This window comes from Eschrichtius robustus, chromosome 12 (genome assembly GCF_028021215.1).
Source record: "Eschrichtius robustus isolate mEscRob2 chromosome 12, mEscRob2.pri, whole genome shotgun sequence".
Classification (NCBI taxonomy): domain Eukaryota; kingdom Metazoa; phylum Chordata; class Mammalia; order Artiodactyla; family Eschrichtiidae; genus Eschrichtius; species Eschrichtius robustus.
This window is the reverse complement of record NC_090835.1, coordinates 86248282-86258970: the sequence shown is the minus strand read 5'-3', so window position 1 is coordinate 86258970 and position 10689 is coordinate 86248282. Positions and strand designations below refer to the sequence as shown.

General features: G+C 43.1%; 3 non-coding genes and 1 pseudogene across 3 annotated transcripts; 1 reads left to right on the top strand and 3 right to left on the bottom strand.

Annotated features, from left to right (window-relative positions):
• Positions 1-4542: 4542 nt before the first annotated feature.
• Positions 4543-5075, bottom strand: LOC137774099 (ubiquitin-like FUBI-ribosomal protein eS30 fusion protein; annotated as a pseudogene).
• Positions 5076-5648: 573 nt separating this feature from the next.
• Positions 5649-5765, top strand: TRNAL-CAA (transfer RNA leucine (anticodon CAA)). Its single transcript has 2 exons — positions 5649-5686; positions 5720-5765. It is a non-coding gene; the product is annotated as a tRNA-Leu (tRNA).
• Positions 5766-6201: 436 nt separating this feature from the next.
• Positions 6202-6273, bottom strand: TRNAQ-CUG (transfer RNA glutamine (anticodon CUG)). Its single transcript has one exon. It is a non-coding gene; the product is annotated as a tRNA-Gln (tRNA).
• Positions 6274-10009: 3736 nt separating this feature from the next.
• TRNAL-AAG (transfer RNA leucine (anticodon AAG)) lies at positions 10010-10091 on the bottom strand. The gene has a single exon. It is a non-coding gene; the product is annotated as a tRNA-Leu (tRNA).
• Positions 10092-10689: the final 598 nt, after the last annotated feature.

Genomic DNA, 10689 nt, shown 5'->3' with positions numbered 1-10689 from the left:
GTCCAAACTTGAACACCTTTGAGATAGACAGTGGCTGCTCTTAATAATTATACAAAAACAGCAGGTGGAAATAGGAAGTATCCCAGATAAATCAAGGCAAATCATCACTGTGTCTTTGAAAGCTGTCCTATTCAGAAGATTCTTCTACTCCACAATAGCTTTTCATTTACGAGCGTAACTTAAAAATAGTCCCACTTGGTCAGGGCTATGTTTCTCCTAGCCCAGCACTTTGATTCAAATATGGTGAGAGGGAACGATGCTGTCCTAGACATCATGTGAAACATGGCCAGGGCCAAACCCTCCTTGGCCCTCATCCTTTCCCTCTCTCCTTCATTTTCCAACATCTTCCCTCAGTCAAAAGCCAGAAGTCCCTATGAAACAGACCTGAGAAGTATGTGTATGCCCCATGCTGAGTCATCTCATGAGCTAAACTCTCAGTTGTGTTCTGAGGGGACCACCAGGAATAATACTCCTATCACTAGGGAAATTCCTAGTGTTTAGAGGTTACCTCCCAGAAGAAGACAAAGGCCAGACGTCTCTTTAGATGATGCCAAATTCCTGACTACACAAATACCAAGAACACAGGATGATAAAACCTTCATAAAAATATGAGAACTGTCTCAAACTTAGTGTTGACAAAAAATTAATAGTCAATCTAAGAAAGAAATAGAAAATTTTATTTGAGCCAACCTGAAGATTATAACCCCAGAGTCTCTCAGAAAGCTCTGAGGACCACCGGTTAGAGGTCAAAGTACAGTTATATACATTTTTGAGACAAAGGGTTATACATCAAATGACATACTGACAGTTTACATAATCCAGATCTGCATGTACAAAGCGAGTAGAGGGTCATCTTGAGCCTTTACAAGATTAAGAAGGAATGTCATCTCCTGAGGAGGTCTGGTTAATGCAGATGCACTATATACACTAAAGGGGAGGGAGGAGGCCCAAACAGGCAGAGAAAAGTTTTATGTTTAAGTTTTTCTTGTCTTGCCATAAAATATGAATTTTATTTCATCATTAGTATAAGTAAAAGCCTGCTCTTCGTCATTCATTTTATCCCAGCTTGGAAGAGCATTTCATGGTGGCTTGTGAAAGGAGACAAAGTAGGAAACACCATATTCCCTTCCTTTTCAGCGTCTTGCTGTTTTTGCTCTCTCATTGACTTGGAGATGATGGATGGCTGGGGAGGGGGATGCAGAAAGCAAAATGGAGGGTATCACTACATCCACAATTAAAGAACCCTGGAGAGAAGTGATCAAAGGACGCCCAGTAATATGGAGGCCTTTCTGCTTTGGGGTGAAAAGTGGGTGGATCTTTTCCACCTTTTGAAGTTTATACCGTGTGCATGCCTTAATGATGCAAAACAAACTAAATTAAAAACTAAGGACACAAATGAATTCTCAAGTATTTAAATCACTTCTTTCTGCACAGAGAAATGGATATTCTGTTTTAAATTTTAAACTTTTAAAATGGTTTTGCTTGATCAGAAGAATGACTTTTGTTTCAGAAATTTACTTTTTGATTTTGAAGAATATTGGCTCATTTATAAATAAGGTCTGAAATTTCTTTTAACAGTAAAAAAGCATGAGGTATCTCATTTTGAGATAGTGGTCTGTTCATTCCACATCCTCTGAAATTTTCCATTCTAAGACAGCATTTATCTTGCTATTTTAAAATATATTTACTATTCAAATCTAGGTTTTGGTCTAGTTGAGACTATGTGAGAAAAACAAGGAGTGAGATGCAAAGTTGTTATAAAGAAAACAGCAAAGAAAAAAATTGTCAAAAAAATTAATTTAAAAAGTATGGTACATGCTACAATGTTATTGTCATTATTTGTCCTTTTAACAAATGTGTATACTGATGTGAAAAGATATCCAACTTATGTTGTCATGTTAAAACAAGTTGCGGTACATTATGTAGAATAAATTAATTTTTTTGTAAAATTATAATATACTAATGTAAATACTGAAACAATACCAGAGGAATATAAACAAAACTAATAAGTGTGTGGTGTGCTAGAAAGACTGGGAGGAGAGGATAGATTATGAGTGACTTTTTTACTGTCTAGGTTTTTTTTTTTTGGCTGTGCCATGCGGCTTGTGGAATATTAGGGAGTCCTAACCAATGGACCACCAGGGAATTCCCTACTTTTTAGATTATACATTTCTGCAATACATATTTTATTTTTACTAAAAGCACATATTATTTTGTTAGCAGAAAATACAGTACAGATAATTTAAAAGTTACAAAAAAGGAGGGGTAGTTATAGAGAGCTAGGCAAGAGACTACAAAGGGTTACAAGCAAAGAACTCAAGGCATATGCTCTCTGACATTTTTTTTCTTTCAAAGTTTAAAACTCTAATACTTTATTGTATGGTTAATACTCTTTTCAACTACCTCAAATCCTTTGTGGCACCTATAAGAACATTAATAATTAAACTATTGGGAGGATATTGACAAGCTGTGAGAGAATCTGTTTTGGAATAAGTTTAGGAGTGACTATGTGGAAGAAAATTTGGACAGGCAGTACTGATAAATTTGGCTAGATAAATTCATGAAAACAAAGCAATGGGGATAAAATTGCTTGTGGAGGACAGACTCTGCGTCCTGAACCCTTATAGGAGGGAGGTTCCATTGAAGCTTTGTGAGCATAGGAGTGGCATATTGATGGTGCAAGCCATAGTAAAGGCAATACCAACCAGGAGGACCGATTTGGGGGCTATTGCAATAATGACACAAGAGGACATTAGTGGGGTAAGAGCTAATAGAAACGCAGGAATGGGCAGGTAAGCGGGAAAAGAATCAGGATACTCATTGCCATTCTCAGCTATTTCTATCGAGAATGAAGCTGAAACAGGCAAGGAGGAGAGAGTCATCTTAAAACAGAGAAATTAAGAGGTGTGCAGTCATGAAGTGAGCAGGAAGCAGAGAGAGAGAGTAAGACGTCTGATAAAGGAGAGGAATTTGCTTGCACTTTGGGAAGAGAGCTCCTTCTGAACAGGTGTGGCTTTGTAGTTTTCTGATCATCTCCCAGCAACCCCACTGAACCAGAACTCATAGGGCAAACTCTCAGAATGGACTACTATGGATCTAAAGGAGGACTGAGAATAAAGAGGAGGGGGAAAAAATCAGGAAACTTTTAAGAATAATTGATTTGCACCTATTCTTCCTCTTATTCTTTCAGGTTGATGGAGAAGGAGAGATGGGTGTTTCATTTAATAAGTACCTATTTAGAAGCTAGTATATACTGGGCTCTATTCATTAAAGCACAAAATCCTTCTAGATTCTACAAGGTAGTGCTAGTATCATGATCTCTATTTTATGGCTGGGGAAATTGTTAACTAAATTGTCTAAGGTCACAGAGTCAGTGAATGACAGAGCCAAGACTAGAATCCAGGTAGACTGGCTCCAGAGTCTAAGCTCTAACCACTACAGTAAGTGGCCTCTCTATCTGACCCAGGTCTCTGCTAGACAACTTTTTTATTTTAATCAGATACCAGTATTGCTGAGTTCATTTAATTCTCATAACAACATTCCCTGGTGTAGGTTATTACTTTAGTGACCAGTGTAAAGAGTCCTAGATTAAAGAACAATCTAAGACATGATACAGGATAGAAGAATTCAAGGCATACTCAGGTAATGCTGTTGCTGAAAAATGTGATTATCTTTAGTCGTTAAAATTTTTTTTTCTTGGCTGCACCGTGCGACTTGCAGGATCTTAATTCCAAGACCAGGAATCAAAATGGGCACCAGCAGTGAAAGCACCAGTCCTAACCACTGGACTGCCAGGGAATTCCCTGAATATTATTTCTGTTTGAATTGGCAATTAGCTTACCGACATTGAACTGTCTTCCATTTCCTGAGGATAAAATCTTTGGAAACAGTGGGGGGAAAAGCTAATCTGACCCATTCTTTCAAACAACAAGGGTTTGGGGGATTTCGCTGAATACCAGCACTTTGATATGAGCGGAGGGTGCCTGGTAAATACCCTCTGCTTCCTGCCCTTATGAAGTTTACAGGCCACTGGGGCTAGGTGGGGGCAGGGATGGTAGCTACTTCCAGGATGGTCACCATCAGTTTCTTTCCTCTCCATATGCACGTGACATGCATCATTGAGAGGTGCAACCTATTCTTGCCTTGAATCTGGACTTGCCTAGAATGCTCTGACCAAGAGAGTATGGCAGAATGATTCTACACTGATGCTGGGCCTGGCCTATAAGAGGACTGACATCTTCTGCCTTGGACTCTTAAGAGTCCTCAGCCACCATGGAAGACGTTTGTATTAGTCTGCTCTGGCTGCCATAACAAAACACCAGGCTGTGTGGCTCAAACAACACAAATTAATTTTTTCAGTATATTTTCTAGAGACTGGAAGTCCAAGGTCAAGGTGTCAGCCGGGGTGGTTTCTCCTGAAGCCTCTCTCCTTGACGTGCAGACAGCCACCTTCTCTCTGTTCTCACAGGGCCTTTCCCGTACACGTTTTTAATGGTGTTTGTTGTTGTTGTTGTAGTTGTTTGATCGGGCTAAGTGACTTCACTAGAGAAAGCCAGGATTACAAAGGACTTGAGGGTTGGTATTGGGGCCCTTCTTCATGCCAAAGGTGAGCTCAATATTTACAAAGCCCTAGTTGTACTGCATACACCTCTTGGCCCGGCCCATCTTCTTTTTCTCCTGTTTGGCCACCTTGGGAGTCTGACCTCTTACTTTCCCAGCACCGGCCAGGGAACCATGGACTTCACCTCTAAGCACGTGGCTGGCTACCTCCAGAGTGCTCAGAGCCTCCACCCCACACTGACCCGCGGTAGCCTCACCCTCTAGGCTGAGGATGATCCTGCCAGGAGCACGACTTGAGCGATGCCCTCCAGGGAAGCTACATGAGCCTTGATTTGGGCGACCGTCTCCTGGCCCGTCACCTCGAGGGTGTGTAGCTCTTGGGCGGAGACACAGAACTACACGTCGCCCACTGAACCGTGGGCACCACTGCCGCTACCGCGAAGACGGAGTCGTGAAGAAAGAGCTTTAACGGCATTTTTTGATGAACAGAAGTTTTTAGTTTTGATGAATTCCATTTCATCAACTTTTTTTTCTTTTTGGTTACTACTTTCTGCAACTCACATCCACATCCAGTCTTCATGCTCTAGGCCCCTAAACCCCACTCACCATGCCTCTTTCTGGTCTATACTAACTCGCCGGTTTTCTCCCCAGGTCTACACTGGCTCGCTCACTTCTTCCCCGCTGAGCTCCCGCCAATTCTGTTGGTTTGCCAGGCACCTCCTCGGGAACAGAGGCCGCGCTCTGTGTCCTTTCTGGGAATGAATAAAGGGAGTTCTCTCTTGTCCAGTCGGGGGTCGGTTCCGGGTTGTTAGGATCCTTGAGCCTCGGTGCCCCGGGGTTTGCAGGGAAAGGCAGAAAGAAGGGAGAGGAGAGAAATGCCAAATTATACCCCGGATTGAGAGGAAAGCCTCGCGAGTTCAGTCAAAGTTGCTGGCTCTACTGAGAAAGAAGGTTAAGTTAATTTTTAAGGATTTACATTCCCATTTTTTCGCATAAGCCCTAGACTGCAAAAGAATTTCACAGCTCGTGGTGAGTGCACTTTCAGCACAATTGCAGATTTTACTCATTTGGGAAATGGGTGTCGGGCTGTCAGGATGGCCGAGTGGTCTAAGGCGCCAGACTCAAGCTGTAAGTCTAGAAGCTTCCTTCACAGAGAGGTTTCTGGTCCCCGAATGGGGGCGTGGGTTCGAATCCCACTTCTGACAGACTGTTTTTCCTCCGGCCCTAATCGCAACCACTTTCTCAGCCATTTTTTGTTTCCATTCATTCTTCTCTCTACTTTCCCTGTTACAACCCTAACGACGGACCCTCAATTAAGAAAAGAAAGACTCTTTCTTTTCCGTTTTGGTCGCTACTTATCACGGATCACGTTTTGCTCTGCACTCTGGTTTGTTCATTAAGGGCGCTTTTACTAAACGCTCGTTAACCCTGGGGAGTCCTGGGAGAAAAATGAGTCTGGTGGGAACAGAAAGACATGTACACAGACTCGGTGATTACAGGCTGGTCCTGAGCTCACGGGCCATTGGGACCGTAGTCTCATGCCCTTTCTCACTGCCCGAACCCATCAAAAACTAAAAGTGAGGAAATTGAAAGCAGCGTGGTTCACTCTGTTACAGAATTGGGATGTGAAAAGAGTAGGGTAGGTTCCACCGAGATTTGAACTCGGATCGCTGGATTCAGAGTCCAGAGTGCTAACCATTACACCATGGAACCTCCTTAGTGCAAGGGCTTCTCCACTGTCCATCTGATATCTCTTTCCTTGTGCTTTCTATTTTTTTTTTTTTTTTTTTTTTTCAATTGAGGTATAGTTGATTTACAATACTATATTCGCTTCAGGTATACAACATAGTGATTCAAATTTTTTATAGATTGTACTTCATTTAAAATTATTTTATCCTCGTGCTTTTTAATTAAAAAAAATTTTTTTATGAGAGAGATGTATAGAAAACAATTTAAAATGAAACGTGCCACTTTAACCGAAAGCTCTGCCTCTTCTCCCTAATTGATTTGTTTGTTTTCATTTACGGGGGCATTTTTTGGAGGGATGGAAAATCTCTGCTCTTTCAGCCGAAGGGCGATGGAGAAGCCAAAAGCAAGGATGGGAGGTGGGTGGGAGGGGACTTTCACTGATTGTTTCCACTTAGCCTGCTTCCCAGATTTCTTTCCCTTGATGTCAGGGTCAGGGCAGGATCCTGATCCAAGAAGATGGATACCTCTGGAGGTTTTGATTTTGCCTTCATTTCCGACCCACGCAAAGGCAAATTGGATTTTAATCTTGCTGTTCAAAAGGGAGAAAAACATTAACATCTTTTTTCTACAGCTTCGCTTATTCATTCTAGGATACTTGCAGACGCCTCCAGAGCAACTTGGAGTTTCTTGGTGCTTCCTGCTTAGCTGTAATCATGGGCTTGCCATTTTAAAATCTGTCCTCCCTCTCCGAGATGCCTTAAGTGCAGGACCGGTTCTCATTCCTCTTTGACACCCTAAGGTCTGGTACATAGTAGAAGCTTAATCAATGGCTAGTTGTATGAACGCCTAGATGAAAGGTTGAATGAATGAATGCATGCATGAATGAACGAACGAGTGAATAAATAACCAGGTAGCCAAGCGCTGGACTTTTTTGAATGTTTCTTTTTCCTTCTCCCCATAGGCTAAATCTGACAAGTCTAAAGGGCATGATTGTTGCTTTTTTGGGGGTGAGGGGTTCCTTTCCAGGTCCTAGCTCCCAGATGGACATTCCAGTGTTCACATGGCCACACAAATGTGTCCTCGAGTGTGGATGGCCAAGAGAGGATGTCATAGTGCTGTGTATAGTCATTTATTTCTCTAAACTTTAACTTTACTAACATAGCATGATTATTTACCTAGTAACTGTTAAGAACAACATATAATAAAGAGATCATACACGTAGCATCACTGGAAGAAATACTCAGGTATAAATTACTACTTTAGTCAGTCTAAATATTAATTACTGGCCAGTCATTCTTCATGTGCCTCTGGTAGTCTCCCAAGGCTGAATTGCTTAGGAATCCCTGAATCATTTTCTGGCTTTCATCCTTTTGTTGTAACTCCATCCAAGCAAGGTGCCTGTCAACAAATAGCTACTCAATAAATATGGGTTGAAGTGAATATATCTTGTGGAAGGTGGAGAGGGAAGCAGTGAAATTCAAAGACTTTTGGCCAGGTCACTATAGAGTTCTCCTAAGTGTCTATTCCTTCCCTCCACGCACATAAACTCTCCGTTCTATCTTCTTGAGTCTCCTAGCCTTAAAAGACAGTCTAAGTTATCTCAGATACAGCTGAATAATGGACCAAGTCTTTCTTCCCCAGTATAGGTGGCACACTTTTTATTCCATGAGCCACAAGCTTATTTCTTAAAGAAAAATGTCCATTGGTTTTAAAATTACACCAGAACCTCAAAAGCCCACTATTCAATTATAAGCTTTAAACTGCTCTCTGAGGATAGGCAAGGCAGAAGGGGTATAAATGAGTGTTTTCCAGTCTTAGCACATTTATATCCCAGGAAAGGGTAGGGAATATAGAGCTGGAAGATAGTACAGATGGCCGTGGGTTGGTTTATTTATTTGTGAGTTTGGAGTTCAGAAGACTACACTTTTCCCTTGGAATCGCTCATGTTTGGTTCATAAATATTGCAAGGTGAATGCAAACAAAGACTGCTGAGGGGGATGATTGGGGGAAGAGATGACTGGTACCCACGATCCAGAAGCAATCTGATCCCTCGCAATCTGCGCAAGAATGATTTGCTGTAACCTGGTAGCAGAGCTGAATCCAGAAAGAGCAAGTCAGTGTGGCGTAATCAGAGTCAAAAACCAAGTTTAGCTGGAGTGTCCCGTAGAAATGGGGCTTCAGAACACATGACCCTACCTCAAACTGAAGACCTCAAGGTCTTCCTGGATCCTCAGCTCTGTGTACCTTGCTCATTTCACAATTAGAAAGATATTCTTTCATGTATTTATATATTTATTCACTGATACTTACTACAAATATCTATTTAGTTTTCATGATGTGGGGAAGTGAGAGAAATATGGTTCTATATCTGACAAAGCTTATGACGTATGGGGAAAAGCAGATGATTACACAAAAATTTCCAAAAGTTATGGTAAATGCTAAAATAAGTGATGGATCAAGTGATAACAGAGCATGGCCAATGCATACCAACAGGAATACCCAATTAAGGACAGGTAGCAATGAGGAAGGCCTGCCAAAGAAGGGGCGGCTGAGCTGAGGCCTGCTACAGGCTCCCCAGCACGTTCCATTTCTCTTTCGTGGTATTTATCAGACGGGGATTTTTTTAAACGATTCATTTGTGGACTCGGGAATTCACTTACTCGATTTATGAAATAGATATCTACTCATCCTAACAACTCAAACAAAAGTGCCTAAAGTAGAATTTATAATCTCCCCCTTCCCTATCCGCTGACACTGTTATCACTGGAAACATTGAAGTGTGTTCTTCCATACATTGTACTGTTGTACTGTTCTTTATTTTGGTAACTATATATCTACAATGTCATTCATAGTTCAGTTGCATTCTTTACCGTAGAAATTGTATCATCTTGGGGCCATTATGCGTCTAATGCTTGTCTTCTCTACACTGCACCAGGGCAGGGACCCTCTCCTTTGTTCCCTTCCAGATCCTCAGTGCCTAATTGTAATTCTGGAGGGAGAGATCAAGGGAGGCTTCCAGCAGAGAGCAACTACCTTGCTGAGGTGTAGAGGATAAGAAACTTTGAGGGCAGAGAGAATTGCTTGGAGCAGAGACTGAGGGCGCCCAACGGAAGACGCAGAGACGCTCGCAGTGAGGGGGGAAGCGCCTCTAGACCGTGTGACCTGACAGGCAGTTGAGTGGCTAGGCGAGGCGCCTTGCGTAGAGTGGCCACAGCTCAGATCAGCATAATTAGGATTCAAAATGTGAAATGAGAAGGCTTTGGGGATGTTGAGAACCGCGGCCGGGCAGGACCTGTCTCCAGTTGCAAGTGGATTCAGGGAGACTGACCCCTACTCACTGGTCCACCACTTATTGAATAAGGTAGTAAGTAAGAACTGCTGTATCTACGGGGCCTAAGTACCTAGTAGGTAGCACATAGTAGGCGCTGATTTCTTTTCCTTTTTTTTTACATAAAAGAATGAATTAAATGAAGGTCTGTTATACGTTCGATACTATTGGGTGATGAAACTACAATAACGGAGTAAGTACCACGCACAGTGGATGCTCATTAACATTTTGTTAATTGAAATAATCAGTTGAAGGCCTATCATGTGATGAACACTGTTTTGGGGGACAGTGCATATGGGTGTTATCTCTGGCCTCTGGGAAAAGCAGCAGCGGTAGGAGAGGAACCTACCTGAACTTGGAGCCTGTGAGAACTGTGTATATTGGACATGAAAGAGTACCTACTCAGACAAGGGTGAGGTGCAAAAAGCACGTTGGCAGCGGTGGGATTCGAACCCACGCCCCCGAAGAGACTGGAGCCTTAATCCAGCGCCTTAGACCGCTCGGCCACGCTACCTCCGGCGGGCTACGATTTTACATGCATGTCATCTGACCCAAACTGCGCCCGTTTCAGGTCCTTTTTCTCTCCCCCCTACCCCACCCCTGCCCCCGCCACTCTGAGCTGTCTCCGCGGGCCCTTCCTCCAGCGTTCCCCTCTCCACTCCCAGCACAACCCGAGAACCCCCTGACCCCTGACACTTTGCTTTCTCATGGCTCCCAGGTTCACCGTGAACGGCGACGGCGCAGGTGGCGCGCAGGAGGCTCCTGCCCCGTCTGTCATCAGCATAGGAAAAAGGAGTCACGCAGACTGAGAGTTCCAGTGGATGCTGTGGGCTCCAGATCCACTTGGATTTCAGGGAGTAAGCCCCCGGACTTCAGGAGTGAGCAAGTCTGGACGTTTGGTTTGAGCCCGGGAGCTGCCAAGGAGAAATGAGGAAAGAATCTTGAGGCCGCCTCCCTTCCTCGCCCTCCTTCATCCATCTCAGGAGACCAAGCTCCTCCATGGAACCTCACGAGGGAGGCAAAGAGTGCGGTCCTTGTCATTTGAGTCTTGTTTGCCTTTCAGAAGGTAGCCCATCTCCACAGTCCCCGGTCATACCGAACAGACTGCAAAG